Source organism: Gorilla gorilla, chromosome 5 (genome assembly GCF_029281585.2).
Source record: "Gorilla gorilla gorilla isolate KB3781 chromosome 5, NHGRI_mGorGor1-v2.1_pri, whole genome shotgun sequence".
NCBI classification, from domain to species: domain Eukaryota; kingdom Metazoa; phylum Chordata; class Mammalia; order Primates; family Hominidae; genus Gorilla; species Gorilla gorilla.
The window spans coordinates 179,269,326-179,292,169 of record NC_073229.2 but is presented as its reverse complement, the minus strand read 5'-3'; the positions used below and the strand labels follow the sequence as shown (position 1 = coordinate 179,292,169).

General features: G+C 42.9%; 1 protein-coding gene across 6 annotated transcripts in view; it reads right to left on the bottom strand.

Annotated features, from left to right (window-relative positions):
* Nucleotides 1–22,844, bottom strand: part of TIAM2 (TIAM Rac1 associated GEF 2) — a 268,214-nt gene that overhangs the window by 138,091 nt on the left and 107,279 nt on the right. For 2 of the 6 annotated variants that reach the window (XM_063707972.1, XM_055391090.2), the window contains exon 1: nt 14,973–15,503. The exons of 2 other annotated variants lie outside the window; for them this stretch is intronic. The gene's annotated coding sequence lies outside the window, so the exon portion shown is untranslated. Of the gene's footprint in view, nt 1–73; nt 340–14,972; nt 15,504–22,844 lie in introns of those variants that run through there. 2 more of the 6 variants (XM_055391085.2, XM_063707973.1) reach the window with 1 other exon arrangement.

Genomic DNA, 22,844 nt, shown 5'->3' with positions numbered 1-22,844 from the left:
ACAATCCCAACAGCCACTGTCATCTACTGAGTCCCGGGGAAAAACAGCTTTCAGGAGGAAATTCGAGATTTACCTTTTCTTCATTTGCCTTTAGCCTGGGCTTGATTGGATGAGTCAGATTCCCAGATTCTCTAGTTCCATGTAGTGTGGCATTTACAGCAAAGAAAACTAGAATCGTCTGCCTCTGCTTTGTCTCTGGACTGAGGCCCTGAGCTGGCTGCCCAGATGGAGCAACTGAAGGGGAATAGGAGGAAACCCTCCGGGTGGGCAGATGGTGCTGAGCAGAGGCCTGCGAGGAGGGCGGGGGCTGGATCAGGGACAGCAAACAGAACGGAGCCACTGCAAAAAAGGAGATCTACAGCTGGCCAAGACTGTGAGAGGAAGCGCAAGTGCTACTACCAGGAGATACCAACAGGCTTCACGTCGCTCCAGAGAGATTTTTATACTAAACTAGGACCCTCATCCTAGTCCCAGACAAATACTTCAGATAGTGACAAGAGCCAGATAACAAAAGGGCTGGCCATCATTAACCATAACAATATCTACTTGGTTTTCTTTATTTGGGGAGGGTCGGGGACAGCTTTAACCACTAAGGAGAGGAGTCTCCGTAAATTCTAGTCTGGTTTGTGTCAGCGAACTCGGGTTAAGCCCTGCTTCTGTCTCTCAAACAGCATGTGAGACTTTGGGCAAACTGTTCAAGCTTTCTGAATTTCTTTTTCCTCATTTGCAATTTGAGGATAAAAATATCTGCACTACTACCTCACAGACTGAGAATCAAGTGTGGAAATATATGTGAAACCATCTAAAATACTGGGAAATGCAACAGAGTACTATTATTAATTTGTAGTTATAAGTCTAATTTTGTATGTTATGATATCAGATCTCATAATAACTGCTGTTTCAGGTCTGTCATTACCTACTCATTATTCAATAATGCAACACAAAGTATTATTAAATTTTAGCTTTAAGTCTGATTTTGTATATTATGATATTAGATCTTATTAAAACTGTCATTTCAGATCTTTCATTACCTATTATTAAATTAAATATTATATATAGATAAATTTAGAATCTTCTAGGTTTTAGCATTTCATTTTGATCAATTCCCCCAAATTATTACAGCATATAAAACTACCTAATTTACAAGCAGTCTATCAAATGTAAAGAAAACCAGTGACACAAGCCATACACTCTCATTAGTAGATAACTCACGTTAGAAAATGTAAGAAAATAACCTGAATGCGCATTGAACTGGTACAACCTTAAAGCAGTCATTCTCAACTACGGTGATTTTGTCCCCCAAGGGACATTTGGCATGTCTGGGAATATTTTTGGTTGTCACAACTGGGGTCTGCTACTGTCACCTAGTGGGTTAAGGCTAGGGGGATACTACTGAACCCCATACAACATACAGGACAGTTCGCCACAACAAATAATTAATTATCTGGCCTAATATGTCAATAGTTCCAAAGCTGAGAAATCCTGCCCTGAAGTTTTATTATTGTCTCTATCACTGAAAATATTAAAACTCAGGACAAATGTGCCTAAAAATCTAAAACAAAAGCATTCACCTCTACCAGGGATCCAAACTTACTAATAAACTCTGTAAATACTGCCAGAATCTGTTTCTCTCATCCTGAGTCAATGAACTACACTCAGAATGCATGAATTGAATACCAAGACTTGAAGGAGCTCATTTCTAATCACAGGAAGACTTGAACCCAATTTATATAAAGAGGCAGGCAAAAGGAATATCTGGTCCCCATAGGAATAATGCTTAGGAAGAGTAATCCTTACAAATAAAGTGAGCAGAAAGCAAGCTGCTGTGAAGGGCCTCAGAAGCTAAGCTTCCATTGTTGGGCCTCTCTGGGCGTCTTTGAATTCAGCAGGACTCCTTCCAAATGCATATTAACAGATGAATGGATAGACCCATCTGCGGCAAGGAATGCCCTCCGAGCAGGATCTCCGCTGACAAGCATGGCTGGTATTCAACAAGGGGGAAAGTCATAAATTCCACAGAGACAATAGCTCAGCTTTTTGTCCAGTTCATCACCTTAGTAAGTCAATTTATCACAAGGAGGATCTCCGCACTCACACCTGTTTTAGAAAACATCCCAACATCTGCAGCATGGCTTACAGAAGGCTGATCAAGCCGTGGGTCGTGGCCCATTGTTGGGTCATGAAATCCATTCGATGAATTGACACCAGTATTTTTAAATGAATAGAAGAGACAGAAGAGAGACTAGCAGAACGGAAAATAGACGAGTGAATCCCAGTAAGAGTAAAATTTGTTTCATGAAACTAAATTCTTGTGTGTGCTTGTGTGTTTGTCCATATACTGGGTTGTGAAGTAAAATTATGTCTTCTTGAGTCACGATTAAAAAAGAAATGTTTTAAAAACTGACTTATAAAACCACAAGAGGTAGTTTTGCCAGAATGGTACATCCACTCTAAGAAAATCCAAGGAGAGCCAAGCTCCGACAAGTCCCAAAACATTCGAAAAGTCATTGTTGGCCGGACGTGGTGGCTCACGCCTGTAATCCCAACATTTTGGAAGGCCAAGGCAGGCAGATCACTTGAGGACAGGAGTTTGAGACCAGCCTGGCCAACGTGGTGATACCCATCTCTACCAAAAATACAAAAATTAGCCGGTCACAGTGGCTCATGCCTGTAATCCCAGCTATTCGGGAGGCTGAGGCATGAGAATCACTTGAACCTGGGAGGAAGAGGTTACAGTGAGTGGAGATTGCATCACTGCACTCCAGCCTGAGTGAAGAAGAGACTCTCACTCAAAAAAAAAAAAGAAAAGAAGAGTCAGGGCCAGGTGCAGTGGCTCACGCCTGTAATCCCAGGACTTTGGGAGGCTGAGGCTGGTGGATCACATGAAGTCAGGAGTCTGAGACCAGCCTGGCCAACACAGTGAAACCCTGTCTCTACTAAAAATACAAAAATTAGCCGGGCGTGGTGGCAGGCACCTGTAATCCCAGCTACTCGGGAGGCTGGAGCAGGAGAATCTCTTAAACCCAGGAGGCGGAGGTTGTAGTGAGCCGAGATCGCGCCACTGCACTCCAGCCTGAGCAACAAAGCGAGACTCCGTCAAAAAAAAAAAAAAAAAAGGGAAAGGGAAAGGGAAAGGAATGGAAGGGAAGGGAAGTCATTGTCCAAGGCAAACACTTCAGATACAGACAGTAAGTACCAGATTTTTTTTTTTTTAAAGATGGCCCATCATTAATGAGCAATCTGGACACCACAGATTAGGTCCATGGGCTTCATCCTTTTGCACTGCACAAATTAAAAAAAAAAAAAAAACACATTCACTGGACATTCAACTTCTTGGTAGGAAAGTTGGGAACAACCCAATAAGGAAGATAACCCAACAAGTGGGTCTTGGAGGATGAGCAGGATTCGATTAGATGAAGAAAGGAAAGAGAAGGCCGTGCGCGGTGGCTCACGCCTGTAATCGCAACACACTGAGTGGCCAAGGCAGGCGGATCACCTGAGGTCAGGAGTTTGAGACCAGCCTGCCCAACATGGTGAAACCCCTTCTCCACTAAAAAAATACAAAAATTAGCGGGGTGTGGTGGCGGGCGCCTGTAATTCCAGCTACTCAGGAGGCTGAGACAGGAGAACCACTTGAATCCAGGAGGCAAAGGTTGCAGTGAGTCGAGATCACGCCACTGCACTCCATCCCGGGCAACACAGCAAGACTCCGTCTCAAAAAAAAAAAAAAAAAAAAAAGAAAGAAAAAGAAAAAAGAAAAATAAAGGAAAGGAAAGAAAGGAACTCCAGGGAACAGAAAATGGCTTGTTCAAAGACACGGTGCTCCATAACCACTTGCTGGATCCCTGAAGGACCGAATCCACAAGAGAATACATGGAGAAAGACCCCAGCTCCTTCAGGGAAAGGTGTGAAGGGGGTGCAGGTCCCGAGCACCAGGGTCAGGGACAAAGTTTGGAGAGAGGAGGAGGTAAGAGGGAAAAGGCAGGCTGAGGGAGGGGAAGCTAAGGGAATCTTGGACAGGCCCCTGCCCATCCCCTTACACCCTCCCCTACCCACTGTTCCCAGAAACACCACGGCACGACCATCAACCTCAGGACACTTTGGAACACCCTCTGGGAAAGGAGTCCACAGTAGCCAACAGCTCAGCGTCAGTGTGGGAGGCAGTGTTGGCCCAGGAAGAAAATGTTCAAAGTATTGGCAGAAACTTGGGGAAATGAAGTGAAATTTTAAAGTTCCACTCAACAATTCGACATGAATGTTTGGAGACTCTCCTATACACGGAGCGCTGTGCTGGACACCATGAGGGACAGAAGTGTGAGAGATGACACCATCCCTTCCCAAAGGAGCTCATCAGCTGGTGCCTGGAGGGAGAGAGATTATAAACCATGAAACATTTGGAGAATCAGTAAGAGAGATATGAAAGGCCAGGCACAGTGGCTCATGCCTGTAATCCCAGCACTTTGGAAGGCCGAGGTGGGTGGATCACCTGAGGTCAGGAGTTCGAGACCAGCCCGATCAACATGGTGAAACCCTGCCTTTACTATAAATTAGTCAGGCGTGGTGGCACACGACTGTAGTTCCAGCTACTCGGGAGGCTGAGACAGGAGAATTGCTTGAGCCCAGGAGGCGGAGGTTGCAGCGAGCCGAGATGGCGCCACTGCATTCCAGCCTGGGCGACAAAGCATGACTCCGTCTGCAGGGGGAAGAGAGAGAATATGACAACTTTAACAGCATTAAGTTTATGAGAGAGATGGTGAAACCGGCAATCCCACAAATATTACTGGTATGTTTTTGGAATGTCAAGTAAATTCAGTGGCCCGGCTATATGTGAGCCATTGCAGAAACTGAAAATATTTCAGGGAATTTAAACACACACACGCTTTCAAGCAAAATTACAAAATCAAGGAGCTTCTCTGAACCTATTCTGGTTCAGGGGCTCCCCAATAAAAATTTTGTTTTTTAATTTTTTAAATTACAGAATCAATATTGTCTAAAATAAAATAATCCTGGATAAGATGAAATATTTTCCTTATTTTTCTTTTAGAAATTATTCAAAGGCATTTTACACATTCTCACCACGGCTCTTTGAAACATGTATTTTTTTTTTTTAATATATCAAATGTTCAGTCCCACTCTGCCCTTTCTCCCCCGTCTGCTTCAAGTCTCAGCTAAAACTTGTCCAACATCCTGGCCTCTATAAACTTCGTGGTCCTGTTCTGGTGACTACCAGAACAAAGATTCAAAAGACCTAAAGCTGTTAGCATGTCTTTTAAATGGCCCTCTTTTATAACTTTTATAAACATGAGATTCAAAATTGTGGGTGTGACTTTTAAATAACCTCCGTTTTTAACCTTTCTGAGCTTGAGCCACTCCACAAAGAGCAAGCCTAGGCCTGGGTAAGCACTTCCCAAGGTTTACATCAAACCTTAAACAGAATCATGCGCTGGAATCTCAGACTGCAACCACACAGCTTCTTGCTGACTATGGAAACCTGCATGGATGTAAAAGGCCCGAGCTTCAGTAAATCAGAAGCAGATACCGTCCTCCTAAACCCCAATCACATTCTGTAACCAAAATCTACCATGGTCATTGTACCAAGTTATTCTTGGCAAAACATTTCTTCATTATGCACTGTTTCATTTAAGTTAAAAAATGAACGGGGCTTAAACCACATATTTTTCCCCTCATCTAAATGGGTGCTTTCCCCACCTTCATAAAATGTGTAACTATTCTACTTCAACAAGGGTTTTTGCCTTGTTTGAGAGTCATTTTTAGACATGTATGTCTTAAGGCTACAATGTAGATTCTCCCTGAGGGCTGCAGGTAAATTAACCAATCATTGCCGAAATTTTCCTTAATTCATATGAGTATTCACAACAAACCTGATAAGATTTTAGCTAACAACTTTATAGAAACTTTCAGGAAAAAAACAATATATATATACTAGTTGGTATAGTTTAAATTTGCTAATTTATAGAAATTTAACATTTTTTCATATCCAAAGTAGATGAAACATGGATGGAGGGGGAAGGGCCTAATCCATTCTTTTTTTCTGAGATGGCAGTCTCTCTCTGTCACCCAGGCTGGAGTGCACTGGTGCGATCTCAGCTCACTGCAACCTCTGCCTGCCAGGTTCAAGCAATTCTCAGGCCTTAGCCTCTGGGATTACAGGCACACACCGTCACATCCAGCTAATTTTTGTATTTGTAGTAGAGATAGGGTTTCACCATGTTGGCCAGGCTGGTCTCAAACTCCTGACCTCAGGTGAGCCGCCCACCTCAGCCTCCCATAGATTACAGGCGTGAGCCACCACGCCTGACCAGTCCTTTCTTAATGCTGCTGTGTGCCGGGATACCCCAGGCACAAGAATCCTCACAGGTTGCATAATCATCCCTGTTTTACAGAAAATAACTTCAGCCTCCAGGGGATAAATAATTTGGCCAAGATCACTAAGAGGCAAAGGTAGGAATCAAACCTGGATATTTTCGATCATTTTTTAACATCAATTGATCAACTGATTGCCAGGGTCTTGCTCTATCACGCAGGCTGGAGTACAGTGGTGTGATCACGGCTCACTCTAACCTCAAATGCCAGGGCTCAAGTGATCCTCCTGTCTCAGCCTCCCAAGTAGCTGGGACTATAGGCTTGCACCACCATGCCTGCTAATTTTTTTATTTTATTGTTTGTAAAGACAGGGTCTCACTATGTTGCCCAGGCTGATTTTCAACTCCTGGGCTCAAGGAGTTGAATCCTCCTGCCTTGGCCTCCCAAAGCGCTGGGATTATAAGTGCAAGCCACCACACCAGGCCATTTTAATGCAGTGGCTCATGCCTGTATTCGGAGCACTTTGGGAGGCCAAGATGGAAGGATCCCTTGAGCCCAGGAGTTTGAGACCAGCCTGGGCAATATAGTAAGATGTTGTCTTTTTAAAAAATAAAATAATAATTTTAAATTATTTTGTACTTCTTAATCTGAAATTATTCCTTTTCTTTTTTTTTTTTTTTTTTTAGTACAATTTAACTTTCAGGATTCCCTTTCAAAAGAGTGGTTTGGCCAGGCCCGGTGGCTCACGCCTGTAATCCCAGCAATTTGGGAGTCCGAGGCAGGTGGATCACCTGAGGTCAGGAGTTTGAGTCCAGCCTGGCCAACATGGTGAAACCCCATCTCTACCAAAAATACAAAAATTAGCCAGGCGTGGTGGCGGGCACCTGTAGTCCCAGCTACTTGGGAGGCTGAGACAGGAGAATTGCATGAACCTGGAAGGCGGAGGTTGTAGTGAGATGAGATCACGCCACTGCACTCCAGCCTGGGTGACAAAGCGAGACTCCATCTCAAAAAAATTAAAATTAAATTTAAATAAATAAAGGGTGGTTGTGGTTCTGATCAATCTATGCCCCTTTCACAAATCAAACATCTTAAACATCCTTCTCTAAGGGTATTTTTTTTCTCTAGGTAACAAAGGTTTCCATGGCTGGGGATGAAGAGGTAAGAATAAAATGAAAAACTAAACTTCTAAGTTACCCAAGGAGCTTTATGGTTAAAATTTAGTTATCCCAGTCTACTGCCTTATAAAGAACATTACGCAAATGAGAATTTTGTTTTCTTGATACTTTAAGCTTCATGGTAATTGTCTTCAATAATAATTATAACTTAGAGTATGCCTCCCAATGGCTGTGGGGGTGGGGCATGGCCACCAAGACAAAGGGAGAGCAGAGGAGACACTCAAGGCCACAGAATAACCAAGGGGCATCTTCCTGAAGCTCTGATTTTATTTAATGCTAAGTAATTTAAATATTATGTCCATAATAAAGAAATATGTATCATGGCAGGGCACGGTGGCTCACGCCTGTAATCCCAACACTTTGGGAGGCTGAGGCAGGAGGATCACTTGAGATTAGGAGTTTGAGACCAGCCTGGCCAACACAGTGAAACCCCATCTCTACAAAAAAATACAAATATTAGCTGGGTGTGGTGGCACACACCTGTAATCCCAGCTACTCAGGAGCCTGAGGCACAAGAATCACTTGAACCTGAGAGGCAGAGGTTGCAGTGAGCCGAGAAGGCACCACTGCACTCCAGCCTGGGTGACACAGCAAGACTCCATTTCAAAAAAAAAAAAAAATATATATATATATATATATATATAAGTAAAGTATAAAATTTACATTTTTAAGATAAAGTATAGGAGTTCAACGATATTTAGCATTTACATTAGTTTGCTTCTGCTACATCATCAGGCTTCCCAGGGAGGATACATTTTCACTGATTAAGGCAATAAATGTTCACTGAATAACAACTCTTTGCTAGACACTGTTCTAAGCCCTGGGGATACAGCAATAAACAAAACAGACCCCCATCCAAAGAAGTATCCCTGCTCTCATGGAGCTTATACTAAAGTGGAGAGAGATGAACAATAAACAATGAAAATAAATTTTTTTAAGACGGAGTCTTGCTTTGTTGCCCAGGCTGGAGTGCAGTGGCATGATCTCGGCTCACTACAACCTCCACCTCCTGGGTTCACGCGATTCTCCTGCCGCAGCCTCCCAAGTAGCTGGCACTACAGAAGCCCACCATAACGCCCAGCTAATTTTTGTATTTTTTTAAGTAGAGATGGGGTTTCACAGTGTTGGCCAGGCTGGTCTCGAACTCCTGACCTCAAGTGATCCGCTGGCCTCGGCCTCCCAAAGTGCTAAGATTATAGGCATGAGCCACCACGCCCAGCCAGAAAATAAATTTTCTTTTAGGAGGTGATAAGCACTTTGACAAAATAGTAAAGAAGGAAATGGGGGAGGAGGCAACATGGAGAGGGGAAGGATGCTGCAATTTTTAAAAGGCGAGGAAGCCTCTCTGAATGGTGACACTTCAGCAGAGACTTGCAAGGAGGAGACACCAAGTGTGTTCCAGGGAAAGGGCACCGTGGGCAGGGGCAACAGAAAGTGCAAGTGCCGGAGAGGCAGGGACCAGCATGGCCGCAGCAGAGCAAGCGAGGGGAAGAAGGGCAAGAGAGGTCAGAGAGGGGCCACAGAACCAGTGAAGGCAGCCTTGAGGGACAGTTTAAGGACTTTGGCTTTCACATTGAGAGAAAAAGTCATAATTAGAGGGTGTGATAGAGAAGGCTCATCATGGGACATTTTAAAAGGATCTGTGTAGCTGCTGAGTGGATATGGATTGTCAGCGACGCAGTGGAAGCAGCAGGGGGACCTGCTAGGCTACCGGAATGATGCAGGGGAGAGGCAATGTGCCTCAGCTTGGGTGGGGGTGGTAAGGGAGCGGGGTGGTAGGGGAGGAGGCTGCCTCCGGACACAGCTGAAGCTCTGGAGGGCTGAAGGGAGAGCCAGCAGGACTCGAGGGCAGGTGGAAGTAAGTGTGAGTGACACCAAGGATGATTCCACACTGTTCCATTAAAGCCATGGGAGAATGCAGATGGCAGAGCAGAGCAGGCTTCCGCGGGCAAGATGAGGAGTTCAGTTTTGGACAAGCTGGGTTTGAGGTGTCCACTGGATACTTAAGTGGTAATACCAGTCTGGAGTTCAGGAGAGAAGTGGGCTGCTCACCCACACAAAGATGGTATTTAAAACACAAACTAGATGGGTTCTCCATAAGTAAACAAAGGAAAGACATGGGGTCCAAGGAGGCCCTGGGGCACCTTGACGTTAAGGGGTCAAGGAAATGAGGAGAAGCCCATAAAGGAGACAGAAGGGGCAGTCGGTGAACTGAATTAAGAGGAACCAAGAGACCTGGCACGGTGGCTCACACCTGTAATCCCAGCACTTTGGGAGGCCGAGGCAGGCAGATCACCTGAGGTCAGGAGTTCGAGACCAGCCTGGCCAACGAAACCCCATCTCTACTAAAAAAAATTACAAAAATTAGCCGGGCTTGGTGGCACATGCCTGTAATCCCAGCTGCTTGGGAGGCTGAGGCAGGAGAATCACTTGAACCTGGGAGGCGGAGGTTGCAGTGAGCCGAGATCGCATCACTGCAGTCCAGCCTGGGCAACAGAGCAAGACTCCATCTCAAAAAAAAAAAAAAGAGGAAACCAAGAGAGTATGTGGCACCTAAAGCCAATTGGGAAAAGCATTTCAGGGAGAAGACTGAGCAACCATGTCAAATGTTTCTGATTCAAATAACAAAAACCCAGAACAAGCAGTGCATTTAGTAGATCTGGCATTATGCAGGTCCCTGTGAACAGGACAAGGGCAGAATGGGGTGGAGAAAGACCGACTGGATTGAGTTTGAGGATGAGGTCAATGAAACTGAAGGGAGTGAATAGGGACAGCTCATTCAAAGAGTTTTACTATAAAGGGGAGCAGAGAGGAATCAGTTGCTAGCGGGAAGGACAGAGGGATCAAAAAGAGCTTCATTTATTGTCTATGTGTGTATCTTCAGGAAAAATTCCAGCACGCAATGAGAATTAAAGGGAAAATGTGATGTGGTGCAGAGAGAGGGGCCATTCCTAAAATGTCCTAGAATGGGTCAAAGGGAGAGGAATTGCATGCACAAGAGGAGGTGGCTCTAGAGCAACTGCCCCTCCTATCACAGAAACTTCAGAAACGTTTGAGAGGCACCAACATCACATACATGCAGTAGGGTGTCAGGATACAAGAGCTCCAGTGAGAAACTCCTTCATTACCTGCATGTCACTGTGTTGTCTTGTAATTTCTATTTTTTTCCCACTGTGACATTTCTTAAAAAGGTAAGTGATGGCTATTGTTAGTTTCCTGTTATTTCAGGGGTCTTGTTATTGTTGTTGTTTTATAGTTAACTTGTCTGGCTGTTTGGATACATTTGTGATAATCCTATCAATTTTCAACGGAGTGTGTGTGTGTGTGTGTGTGTGTGTGTGTATTCCAAGAATATATGGACACTTTCCATGAAGCGCTTTACTCTCCAGTGCCTCCTAATGTCATGAGTTTCCTCGGTTCACTACTGTGTCTGTGTATAAAGTTTCCCTTCATTTGTCTTTAAGATGCCTTTTTCCACCTTCCAGGGGTGGCCAAGGGCAACTTGAAAACAAGCCTGTCTTTATTCTCTCCACCTGGTTTCTTCTCATTGCCTTTAATCATATGGATTCTAGCTTTTGTCTTTAAAAGCTTGCAAACTCTGTCTCTCCTTAGCCCTTCCCCACATCTCCATTTTAGAAATCCGACTCTAGCAATTCTGCGACTATAGAGATGGGTCGGGGTCAAGTACAAAGGCAGGATAAGGATTATTCCCACTTTCCAGTGCTTGAACAATACCCAGGATTTTTTAACCTTTATTCAAGTCCTAGGAACACCCTGAATCAACTTCATCCTGACATTATCTGTGGAGCCCACTGCATCCCTTTCCTTAAGTGTAAATGATAACTTGGCCTATCACTTTTTGTGTAAACTTTACTTTTCCAAAAGTGCCTTACATCACCTTGGCACTAAAGCCAGGCCTCATCTGCTGTGTTTCTGTTCCCTTCCAGGGCTTCTTTTTTGTAAGGCACAGAAGTAACAAAACCTAAACAGTCTTCTATTGGAATGTGACTGTAAACCAAAGAAAACCAGTCTAAGACTGAACCAGGAAGAGACTGACAGATGAAGTCTAATCAAACCTGTCTTATCACATAGGTTAGGGTAACATGTGTGCACCTAAAATTCTCTCTGGCAACAGTCAGAGAGCTGATGGTCACAGATTGAATGTACAGCTTTGAATTTGACTAGGCTATGGGAAAAGCAAAAGCCCTTTTCTCTACTAGAGCTTTAAACAGACAGGTAAACCAAACCAACATACAGGTTACCAAACACGTTTGGTAAACAGGTAAGTAAATAGATGAAAGAAAGAACCACAAAAAAAGAGAAAAGAAAGAGGAAAGGAAGAAGGAAGGATGGACAAAGGGAGGAAAGGAAATGTATGTGCATGTCGGCTGGACGTGTTGGCTCATGCCTGTAACCCTAACACTTTGGGAGTTCAAGGCGGGTGGATCACTTGAGATCAGGAGTTCAAGACCAGCCTGGCCAACATGGTGAAACCCCATCTCTACTAAAAATACAAAAAAAAAATAGCCGGGCGTAGTGGCAGGTGCCTGTAATCCCAGCTACTAGGGAGGCTGAGGCAGGAGAGTCCCTTGAACCCAGAGGTGGAGGTTGCAGTGAGCCGAGATTACACCACTGCACTCCAGCCTGGGTAACAGAGTGAGACTCTGTCTTAAAAAAAAAAAAAAAAAAAAAAGTCTGTGCATTTGTCTGTATATATTTGCACACATGTGTATGCATACATAAGTCTCTATCAATTATCTAAGATACATCAGGATGTGCCAAAGTTTCCTCAATTAAGGAACAGGTAGAGTAAGAAAAAAACTAACAGGATACCTGGAATTTCCTTCCAGCTGGGTAACTAACCATCTCTGTGGCTTCGGACAAGTCGCTTCAGTTCTGTGGTTCTTCAATTGTCTCCTTTGAAAAACTGCCTAAGGTCCATTTTCAGCTCTAATGTTCTATCTCTACAATACTATGGACTATAAAGACCTGAAAAATGAGTGTTCAATATGTTTCCTGAGATACTGATGTTGAAGCCTCCTGATATTTGTAAGCCTGTTTTAAGTAGAACTGAGTAATAAAAAGACATTCCACCCTGTTAATAGAATTCAACAGTCAGACATTCAGGTTTATCTACTACCATTATTATTACTTTTTACTGTCTTTAATACTGCTGCTATTTCTTTCTATTCCATACCTTTATCTTTTTTCTAGCCCTTCTAGTAAAACTGTTATTACCTTCATGTAGAAGGCACACTTAATTTCAAAAAAAAAGATGCAAATTATTCCTTTAAAAAATGTCCAAATAGACCTTGTTCTTCACAGCCCATATTTTTTTAAATCTAAAAGCTGAAGGCCGGGTACAGTGGCTCACACCTGTAATCCCAGCACTTTGGGAGGCCGAGGCGGGCAGATCATGACGTCAGGAGATTGAGACCCTCCTGGCTAACACAGTGAAACCCCATCTCTACCAAAAATACAAAAAAATTAGCCGGGTGTGGTGGTGGGCGCCTGGAGTCCCAGCTACTCGGGAGGCTGAGGCAGGAGAATGGTGTGAACCCAGGAGGCGGAGCTTGCAGTGAGCTGAGGTCGCGCCACTGCACTCCAGCCTGGGCGACAGAGTGAGACTCTGTTTCGAAAAAAAAACAAAAAAAGAAAAAGTTGAACTAAGGGATCTCACTAACCTGATTTATTATAATCACATAAGTGAATCTTACAAAGTGAGTCAAACCTAGAGGCACATACACATATAGTAAAGTGCCCCATCAGGTATTTACGCTTTGTGGTTTTTTATTCAATACTTCCGGTGGGAAGAAGCTGCAAAGACCCTTAACTAATTTTGCGAAAGAAAGCATGGCTCTGCTCAAACACAATCTCAGACCACCAAGACAGAATCATCTGTTTTACTTAATGGGTAAGTGGGTCACTTACCCACTGGAAAACTAATCTCTTCACAAGGAGCCTAACGCTTATCTCGCACTTCCAGGCATCCTTCCTGCAGGCCTGATCTAATGAGAGGGCTTTGCAAAGTCACTCCCTCTGCACTAAACTATTGAAAAAAGGTGTTATCTATTTGCATTCAAAACACTATTTACGGTCTGGTCAGTATGAATTTCAGTCATTAAGTTCTTCAATGGACTTCACTTTCTGTCCACAAGCTCTGGCAAAAATCAAAGTAGGTGACAAGTGTTAATGTGACCGGAGAAGGCGGCGGTCAGTGCACTGTTCCTGCTCTCAGTGCTTGCTGGCTCTGTCAGAGCCGCATTTTTTAGATGAAAAGGAAAAGTCATCAATAAAATATGACCAATCTTTCTATGAACTGTAACCTGCCTGAACCACACTCACATTCCTCCATCCCTAAAGACGTGTCTGTAAAGGAAGTGAACACATGGGGGATGCCCAATACACCGATGGAGATGACAGCCCTGACCCAGCACAGCTGAAAACGAACCCACGTAGCCTGCCTGAAAATAATTCATAACCTCATAATGCTGAAAGTATAAAATTTTAGAATCCCTAAGTGTGACAAAAGGCCACAACAAAATGTTTAAACCTGTTAGGAAAAACTCCAGCAGCTGTTCACCCGTACCCTTACTTTCCAGAAATTCTATAAATAATCCTGTAAGTTACAATGACTTCAATAAAGCTTCCTATTTCTGTCTCTCCACCTACCAATTTTCTGCGAATTACATGCTTGGCCAAATTAATGTAAAGCCAAGGAAGAACTACACCAAAGCCAGGGCTCCTCGGCCCCTGCTGATGAGCACACACCAGACGTTCAGCAGTACTTGTGCTTCTGGTGTTTCAAATACCCTAATGAATGAGCAGCCTCTAATGGACTAGAATATGAATCAATCACTCCTCTTAAACAAGTACCCCCCTCCCAAGATTACAAGGGATTCCATTTCTTTTTCATAAAGTTTAAGACAAAAAGACAAACGATACTAAACAGCGAAAGTCAAATTACAAGTTTGAAAAGAAACTCTTAAGCCAAATAGCCCACTCAGCTAAAAATTAAGCCCTGATGAGATTATATAATAACCCAAAAACTGCAAAATACAATCTTTGCCACATCTTAATTTCCCTTTCTACTCTGAAAAAATTAACTGGTAAAGTAATAGTCATCAATGCTTTAACATGATCACACTGAGAAGTGGTACTTTCTTGAGACCATCAGGAAAAATAAATCCATACAATACGTACAAATTTTGGAGAGTTAATTAGTAAAACGGGGCAGACAACTGCAATAAATCACCAATAGGTGTTTGAAAGCACATAGACACTCCAGTTTAAAGGTAACAATTCCCTTATGCACAGCAACGTGTGCTGCCTAAGTACAAAATAATGTCAGACAAAAATAAGTCAGCACTTATATACTGCCGGTGGGAGCATTTTGAGAAACATTTTTATCTCACATATAAAATTACGTCTCAACTCCAGAAGAGGGGAAGTAAACATTTATAACCTTACCTTTGCCAGAACTTTGGATGTAGCCAGTATTTCTCAGGGTCTGTTCGTTAATAAGAAAAGTTTCACAAAGCTAGAGTCTATATACACATCCACAAACTCACTCTTCCTTCTGCTCATGGTAAGCCAGGAAACAGTGTCTAACACTTCAAATGCTCAGCCGTTGAGAGCTAAAAACAGATCCTGTGCAATGCTGGATATATTTTTGTCTGCTAGCTACACACCCTCATCATGTTCAATTTTTTCCATTGGTGGAACAGTATGATGCAGACTTAACCAGAAAGTGGTTTTCCATGGGCTGCCTGAAGCCATTAGCCGGGACAGCCTGCCATCATGCCTCGGAGAGGCCAGGCTCGCCCATGACTGGGCTGTTGTTGGGCCTGCATTCCATAATTACCACCGAAGTTCCATAGGAACACGGCTCCCAAGTCAGCCGAATAAAGGTTTACTCACTTGAAGGGAGCCTCAGCTTCTTTTTTAAGCCCTTTAGCAGTAAGAATACACACCTACCATCCTTGCATTTAGAGCAGTAGTAAACATTCTGCCTCCAAAACCACAGCTGGAATGTTATGATCATAAAAACCCTGCCTCAAGAGAGGCCCTTAAAAATAATATCATGATTTGCAAAATATCGGGTATAAACTTACTTGTGTTCCTTGCTAGAGTTCTTTCATTTTTAAGTTAGCTGAACTACAGTCTTGTACATTGGAAGTCCTTGTTACCCCAACGTGGTGCTTTTTTATTAAAAATGAACCATTAAATTATCTTAAATAAAAGTTATATACAGCAGAGGTTCAGAGTGTTTTGGGGTCTTGCTATATCCTTTGATGAAAGACCTTACATTTTAAAAATACCCCAAAAAGGCTGGGCATGGTGACTTACGCCTATAATCCCAGCACTTTGGGAGGCCGAGGAGGGTAGATCACCTGAGGTCAGGAGTTCGGAACCAGCCTGACCAATATGGTGAAACCCTGTCTCTACTAAAACTACAAAAATTAGCCAGGTGTGGTGACACACGCCTGTAATCCCAGCTACTCAGGAGGCTGAGACAGGAGAATTGCCTGAACCCAGGGGGCAGAGGTTGCACTGAGCCGAGATCACGCCACTGCACTCCAGCCTGGGATACAGAGAGACTCTCTCTCAAAAAAATAAAATAAAATAAAATAAAAATACCCAAAAGATAAAGCAGCATTTTCAGATCTTTTATGTTATTGTGGAGGTGGGATGATGAATAGGAGAACAGGATCACAAACCTTCATATTTTATAGAAGAAAACCACTTAATCAAAGGTTTTCAAAATGTACATATTCTAAGTATATGAATACACAAATTATCCGGGACAAAATGTGGCAAGAGATTTTTAAGGTAATACCTTCATCATTTTAAAAATAACAGAGGCTGGGCACAGTGGCTCATGCCTGTGATTCCAACACTTTGGGAGGCTGAGGTGGGAGGATCACTTGAGCCCAGGAGACCAGCCTGGGCAACATAGGGAGACTGTCTCTACCAGAAAAAAATTAAACAATTAGCTAACAGAAAAAAAAAAAAAAAAAATTAGCCAAGCCTGGGAGTGCACACCTGTGGTCCAAGCTACAAGGGAGGCTGATGTGGGCAGATCACTTGAGCCCAGGAGTTCAAGACCACCCTGGACAACATAGGGAGACCCTATCTCTACAAAAAATAAAAATAAAAAAATTAGCCAGGGCCAGGGGCGATGGCTCATGCCATAATTCCAGCCTCTGGGAGGCCAAGGCGGGCAGATCACTTGAAGCCAGGAGTTTGAGATCAGCCTGGCCAACACAGTGAAACCTAGTCTCTACTAAAAATACAAAAATTAGCTGGGCATGGTGGCATGCGCCTATAGTCTCACCTACTCATGAGGCTGAAGTGGGAGAACTCGGGAGGCAGAGGCTGCAGTGAGCCGAGACTGTGCCACTGCACTACAGCCTGGGAGACAGAGCAAGACAGGAGATCGAGACCATCCTGGCTAACACAGTGAAACCCCGTCTCTACTAAAAATACAAAAAATTAGCCAGGTGTAGTAGTGCATGCCAGTAGTCCCAGTTACTTGGGAGCTGAGGTGGGAGGATCTATTGAGCCTGGGGAGGTCAAGGCTGCAGTGAGCCATGAGTGCACCACTGCACTCCAGCCTGGGCGACAGACTGAGACCCTATCTCAAAAGAAAAAGGATCTACATATCCAACAGAAAGATTTTTACCTAATATTATAGACCAGCCTCTACCATAGACAGATAAGCCTTTAATTCCTTATCTGGATGAAAACTGTATCTTTACATACACGTATATCCATCTACCCATATAGGCACACACACAATCTTTTTCCACATGAAGTTATTATACACTTGAAGTTATGCTTTATAATTTTTTTTCTTTTTGAGACAGAGTCTCTCTCTGTTGCCCAGGCTGGAGTGCAGAGGCACGATCTCGGCTCACGGCAACCTCCGCCTCCCGGGTTCAAGCGATTCCCCTGCCTCAGCCTCCCTAGTAGCTGGGACTACAAGAGCCCGCCACCACACCCGGCTAATTTTTTGTATTTTTAGGAGAGATGGGGTTTCACTGTGTTAGCCAGGATGGTCTCGATCTCCTGACCTCATGATCTGCCCACCTTGGCCTCCCAAAGTGCTGGGATGGCAGGTGTGACCTACCGTGCCGGCCATGCTTTCTAATCTTAATTGGCCAATAATAAGAGCCATTATTGAAGACCATCAGTGTAATAGTTATAAAAATTAGCCTGACCACAAAACATTTAAGTCAGGGCGGGGTCAGGGGAGAAGCGCAGGGAGGAGGAAAAAAATGTTAATGTGAACACAGAACAGGGAATTTTTAGTGCTGGTGGGATAAACCTGCAAAATTCCCTAGTCCAACCCTCTGGAATTACAGATAAAGAAACAGAGACCTTAAGTGACTTGCAAAAGGTCACAGAGCTGGCCAGCAACAGGCGGCAGCACAAGGAGGTACCACCCAAGTAACCACAAGCCCCGGGACTGAAGTCAGAGGTTGCCACGGAGGCCAAGTCACATAACACAAAACATGGGAATTCCCCAAATGTTGATTTGGTGTGTGGGGGTGTGTGTGGGGGGGGAGGGGGTGGGTGTGTGTGTGTGAGGTAAATACAGAAGAAGAATGAATGCTATTAAATCATGAGCTCTGCTTCCTTCAGACCCAGCAGCCTCATTTCTGTTACTAAAATAGGTAAAATAAAATAAAATAACAGCCAGTGTAAAAGAAAGCCTTCCACATTAAGACAGAAAAGGGACTCTGTGATACAAAGGGAAGAAAAATTATGCAGAAGGAAATTTAAAGAGATACCTATCAAAGAGCAAAAAAAAGATCAGAAGAACAATTAATTGCATGGAAATACTTGCATGCCCCTACTCTAATTCCCTTTTTTTTTTTTTTTTTTTTTTGAGACAGAGTCTCACTCTGTTGCCCAGGCTGGAGTGCAATAGCGCTATCTCGGCTCACCGCAACCTCCGCCTCCTGGGTTCAAGTGATTCTCCTGCCTCAGCCTCCCGAGTAGCTGGGATCACAGGCATGCACCACCACACCCAGCTAATTTTTGTATTTTTAGAAGAGACAGGGTTTCACCATGTTGGCCAGGCTGGTCTTGAACTCCTGATCTCAGGTGATCCACCCGCCTCGGCCTCCCAAAGTGCTAGGATTACAGGCGTGAGCTACTGCGCCCGGCCACTAATTCCTGCTTCTAGGTTTTCTTAAAACAATTCTGACCTTTTGATACATTTTATATGTAGATCCCTTCTCTGCCAGAACCTCCTCTACACATGAATTATCTCCAACATTCCTCAGATATTTCTGATGGGTTTGCATTGTCTGATTTCATTTTTTATTACTGAGGTCACCCAAATGACTTTAGTTCTATGAATTTATAAAGTCACTTGGGGTTTCAAACTATGTAAGGTTTCTCAAGTTCTTTAGACTGCCCAACTACAGTCGAATACTGTCAATTTAGTTCTCCGTCCTAAAATTACAAAAACCAGAGAGTTCCAAATCATAAAACTAGACTTGATCTTTCTAATGCTTTATTCTGAGATAATAATATAACAGGACATATGTGTTAACAGGCATCTAAAATTAAATTCCTTGGCAAAGATCTCTGAGAAAAATGTAAATTACCACTTACGAAGTACTCTATTCTGAAGGATACAATGTAAAATGACCCATGTAAAAGCAAAAATGGCAAGCTATTAACAATTATAGAATCAAGTGGTGGGTTTATGGGTGTTCACTGTACAATTCTTTTGATTTTTCTATATTCTTGCAAATTTTCTTAATAAAATGTTGGGAGGAAAATATATGTATACACACACACACACACACACACAATAAATTAATCCATAAAAAACACCATGTTTTACGAATGCCTAGTCAAAAACTATGCAAAAATTGTTGAAAACCTGACTGTAATAAAAAACCTGAATATCCTAGACTGCATGTGCACACATGCATGCAAAGATATGTTCTTGAGGGTTTCTGTTCCTATCCAGAGAAGAGCTGGAGAATATAAAATGATAAGATGGGGCATAGGAACACCCCCAGAATGAAAAGTTTGAGAGCCACTATCACATGACAAATTATTATTAATAAAAATAAGGGAATAGTGGAAACATCTCAGGCTTCAAAACCAGTAGATCTGGGCTAGCAATTCATCTCTTCAAAACTTAGAGGCTTCCTGAATTCCATATCCTTCATCATAAAGTGGGGTTGACAATCATAATGCCTATCACAAATAAGAAATGTAAATAACATGTTCTAATCTATAAATAGTTATAAGAAAAACTGACATTAAAAATATAAGTTCTAGGCCAGATGCAGTGATTCACACCTGTAATCCCAGCACTTTGGGAGGCCAAGACGGGCAGACCACTTGAGGTCAGGAGTCCAAGACCAGCCTGGACAACACAGTGATACCCCATTTCTGCCCCAAAATTGGCCAGGCATGGTGGCACGCACCTGTAGCCCTAGCTATTTGGGAGGCTGAGGTGGGAGAATCACTTGAACCCAGATGGCAGAGGTTGCAATGAGCTGAGATAGTGCCACTGCACTTACTCCAGCCTGGGCGACAAAGTGAGACTGTGTCTCAAAAAAAAAAAAAAAAAGGCTGGCACAGTTGCTCATGCCTGTAATCCCAGCACTTTGGGAGGCCAAGGCAGGCAGATCATGAGGTCAGGAGATCAAGACCATCCTAGCCAACATGGTGAAACCCCATCTCTACTAAAAAAATACAAAAAATAGCCAGGCGTGGCAGTGTCCACCTGTAGTCTCAGCTACTCGGGAGGCTGAGGCAGGAGAACCCGAGAGGCAGAGGCTGCAGTGAGCCGAGATTGCACCACTGTACTCCAGCCTGGGCAACAGAGCAAGACTCTGTCTCTAAATAAATAAATAAATAAATGTTCTAAAGTAATGTGAACTATCAGAAATAACCTCTCTGCTTAGAATTCAAAGAAGAAAACAATAAAAACTCCTTCCATATTCTTTACTTTTCAGGTCAAACACAGAATGCTTCTGACAGAACATCCAACCAAGCACCACTCCTTCCTGCTTAGCTATAGTCAAGGAAGAAAAGTAAAAATAAAAGAATAACAATCATAAGTAGAGATTAAAAATATAAATTACTTTTACCCAACCAGGATTACAAAAGATTAAAGAATCCCTCACAAACGTAAATGTGCACCTTGGACGTAATTACATTAATGGGCAAGAAACCTCGGCAATATTCATGTGCTGAAGAGGGCTTCCCCACACTGTTTCTGATGAAAAAGGAATACTTTGAATAATGTAGGCTGAAGGAACACAGACCTTGAGAAATGTGGTAGCAAAAAATGTCCCAAATGAAGGCAATAGTAGAAGAAAATGAGGCATACCAAGTATCTGCCTGAGAATCCTGAGATCCTCAGAAACATTACCGGGGGAGCTGATTTTTCTCCCCATTTGATCAAAAGGCCCAAATTTAGGAAGTCTGTTTCTAAAACCAAAGGTTTCCAAATTTGCCCAGAGAATACAGTGAGGGTGGGTATGACTGGCCTTCATATCTAAAACGGGTGGTGTGAAGGTTTGCCTCCCACGTGTGATGCTGAAAACCCACGCAAATGTACAACTGACGTGCAATTCATTGGCCGCTCAGACATTGCTCCTAAGAGGCTAGCAAAACAACTCAGGGCCCACAATTTAGAGTCCCTCTGGCGTGACATCAGATCCCACTGTATGACACTGGACACATCATTTAATTTCTCTGAGCCTCAGTTTCATATGTGACACTGGACACATCATTTAATTTCTCTAACCCTCAGTTTCTTAACCTGTAAAATGGGGATAATTTTGTCTGCCTCCCAAGCTTATTGTAAGGATCATGTAAAACAATAGATGTAAATTGTTTAACATAAGGTCTGCCTCTTAGAATGTTAATTCCACAAGGCAGGAAGGCAGGGATTTTGTTTAAATTGTTTACTGTTGAAAGTCCAGGACTTTAAGAAGCGCCTGGCACATGATGAATACCCAATAAATATATGTTAAGTAACTGCATGCATGAATGAACGAATTAATGAATGGGAGGTGACAGTGATGGTGGCAGTGGTGGTAAATGTGAAATGAAAGGGAGAACAGTGTTTGTTGCACTCTACATCTCTGTTGTCAGAAGCCAAGCAATCCCTTTATTTTAAATAAGCCACTCCACAGATCACTGCCCATCAAGCAAAATTTTCACAGAGTTTCTGCTTAAAGATCCCCCACCATTCTCCGTTAGCATTTCATATTCCAAGCCGGCATCTTCAACAAGGCAACACTGCAGTGCCGCCATGCTGGCAGCTGGCCACCTGCTCCTGCCTCCTGCTCTATGCTCCACACTGTGGGAGAAGCGCCAGCACCTGCTACTGTGAGTCAAGGTCTCACAGCCACAAAGTCAGACGACCCAAACTTCTGCTCTGCCTGTCTCATAATGATCACACGCAGTCAAAAGACAGCATTTCTCACAAATGCTGATGAAGAGAACCCACCAGTCTTGGTTAAAAAACTTAATACAGTCATGTGCAGCATCACAATGTAATAGCCGACGACAGACTGCATATACGGTGGTTCCGCGTGATTATGATACCATATTTTTACTGTACCTTTTCTCTGTTTAGATATGTTTAGATACACAAATACTTCCCATTGTGTTACAACTGCCTACAGTATTCACTACAGTCACATGCCATACAGGTTTGCAGCCTAGGAGCATAGGCTATGCCATATAGCCTGGGTGTGTAGTAGGCTGTACCATCTAGGTTCATGTAAGTACACTCTATGATGTTCACAAAATGAGGAAATCACCTTACACTTTTCTCAGAACTTTCCCCATTGTCAAGTGATACATGACTATACTGCATATTAACTGATTCAGATAAACCCAGACAAATCCTAAATATAACAAACAAATGAACAAAAAACACTGGTAGACATAGCGTTAATAACTTCAATGCTATCACCTCACAACACTGTTATGAAGCAATGTTACCGGGCCTAAAAGTTCTGGTAATTTTCCTCTCCTACAATTATTATCATCATGTTTGTGAGCCTTATACCACACCATCATTAATTACTCAATGGCTATGTATTAAATGAAAACAAAATGAAGAACAAGATAAATTTTTAACATTTTTAAAAGCAAACTGAAGATGCCTTCAAAATCAATAGTCAATTTTGAGAAAATTCAAAATGCAATACTAGCATGGTATGTATTGCTTTAAAGCCATTGCAAATCTAAATTCCCTAATATAAACTTTTTCTAAGTGTTTCAAAGGCATTAAATGCACAAATACATTTTAATGCAGTCAATTATCTTGGAAATGAGATATTTTAT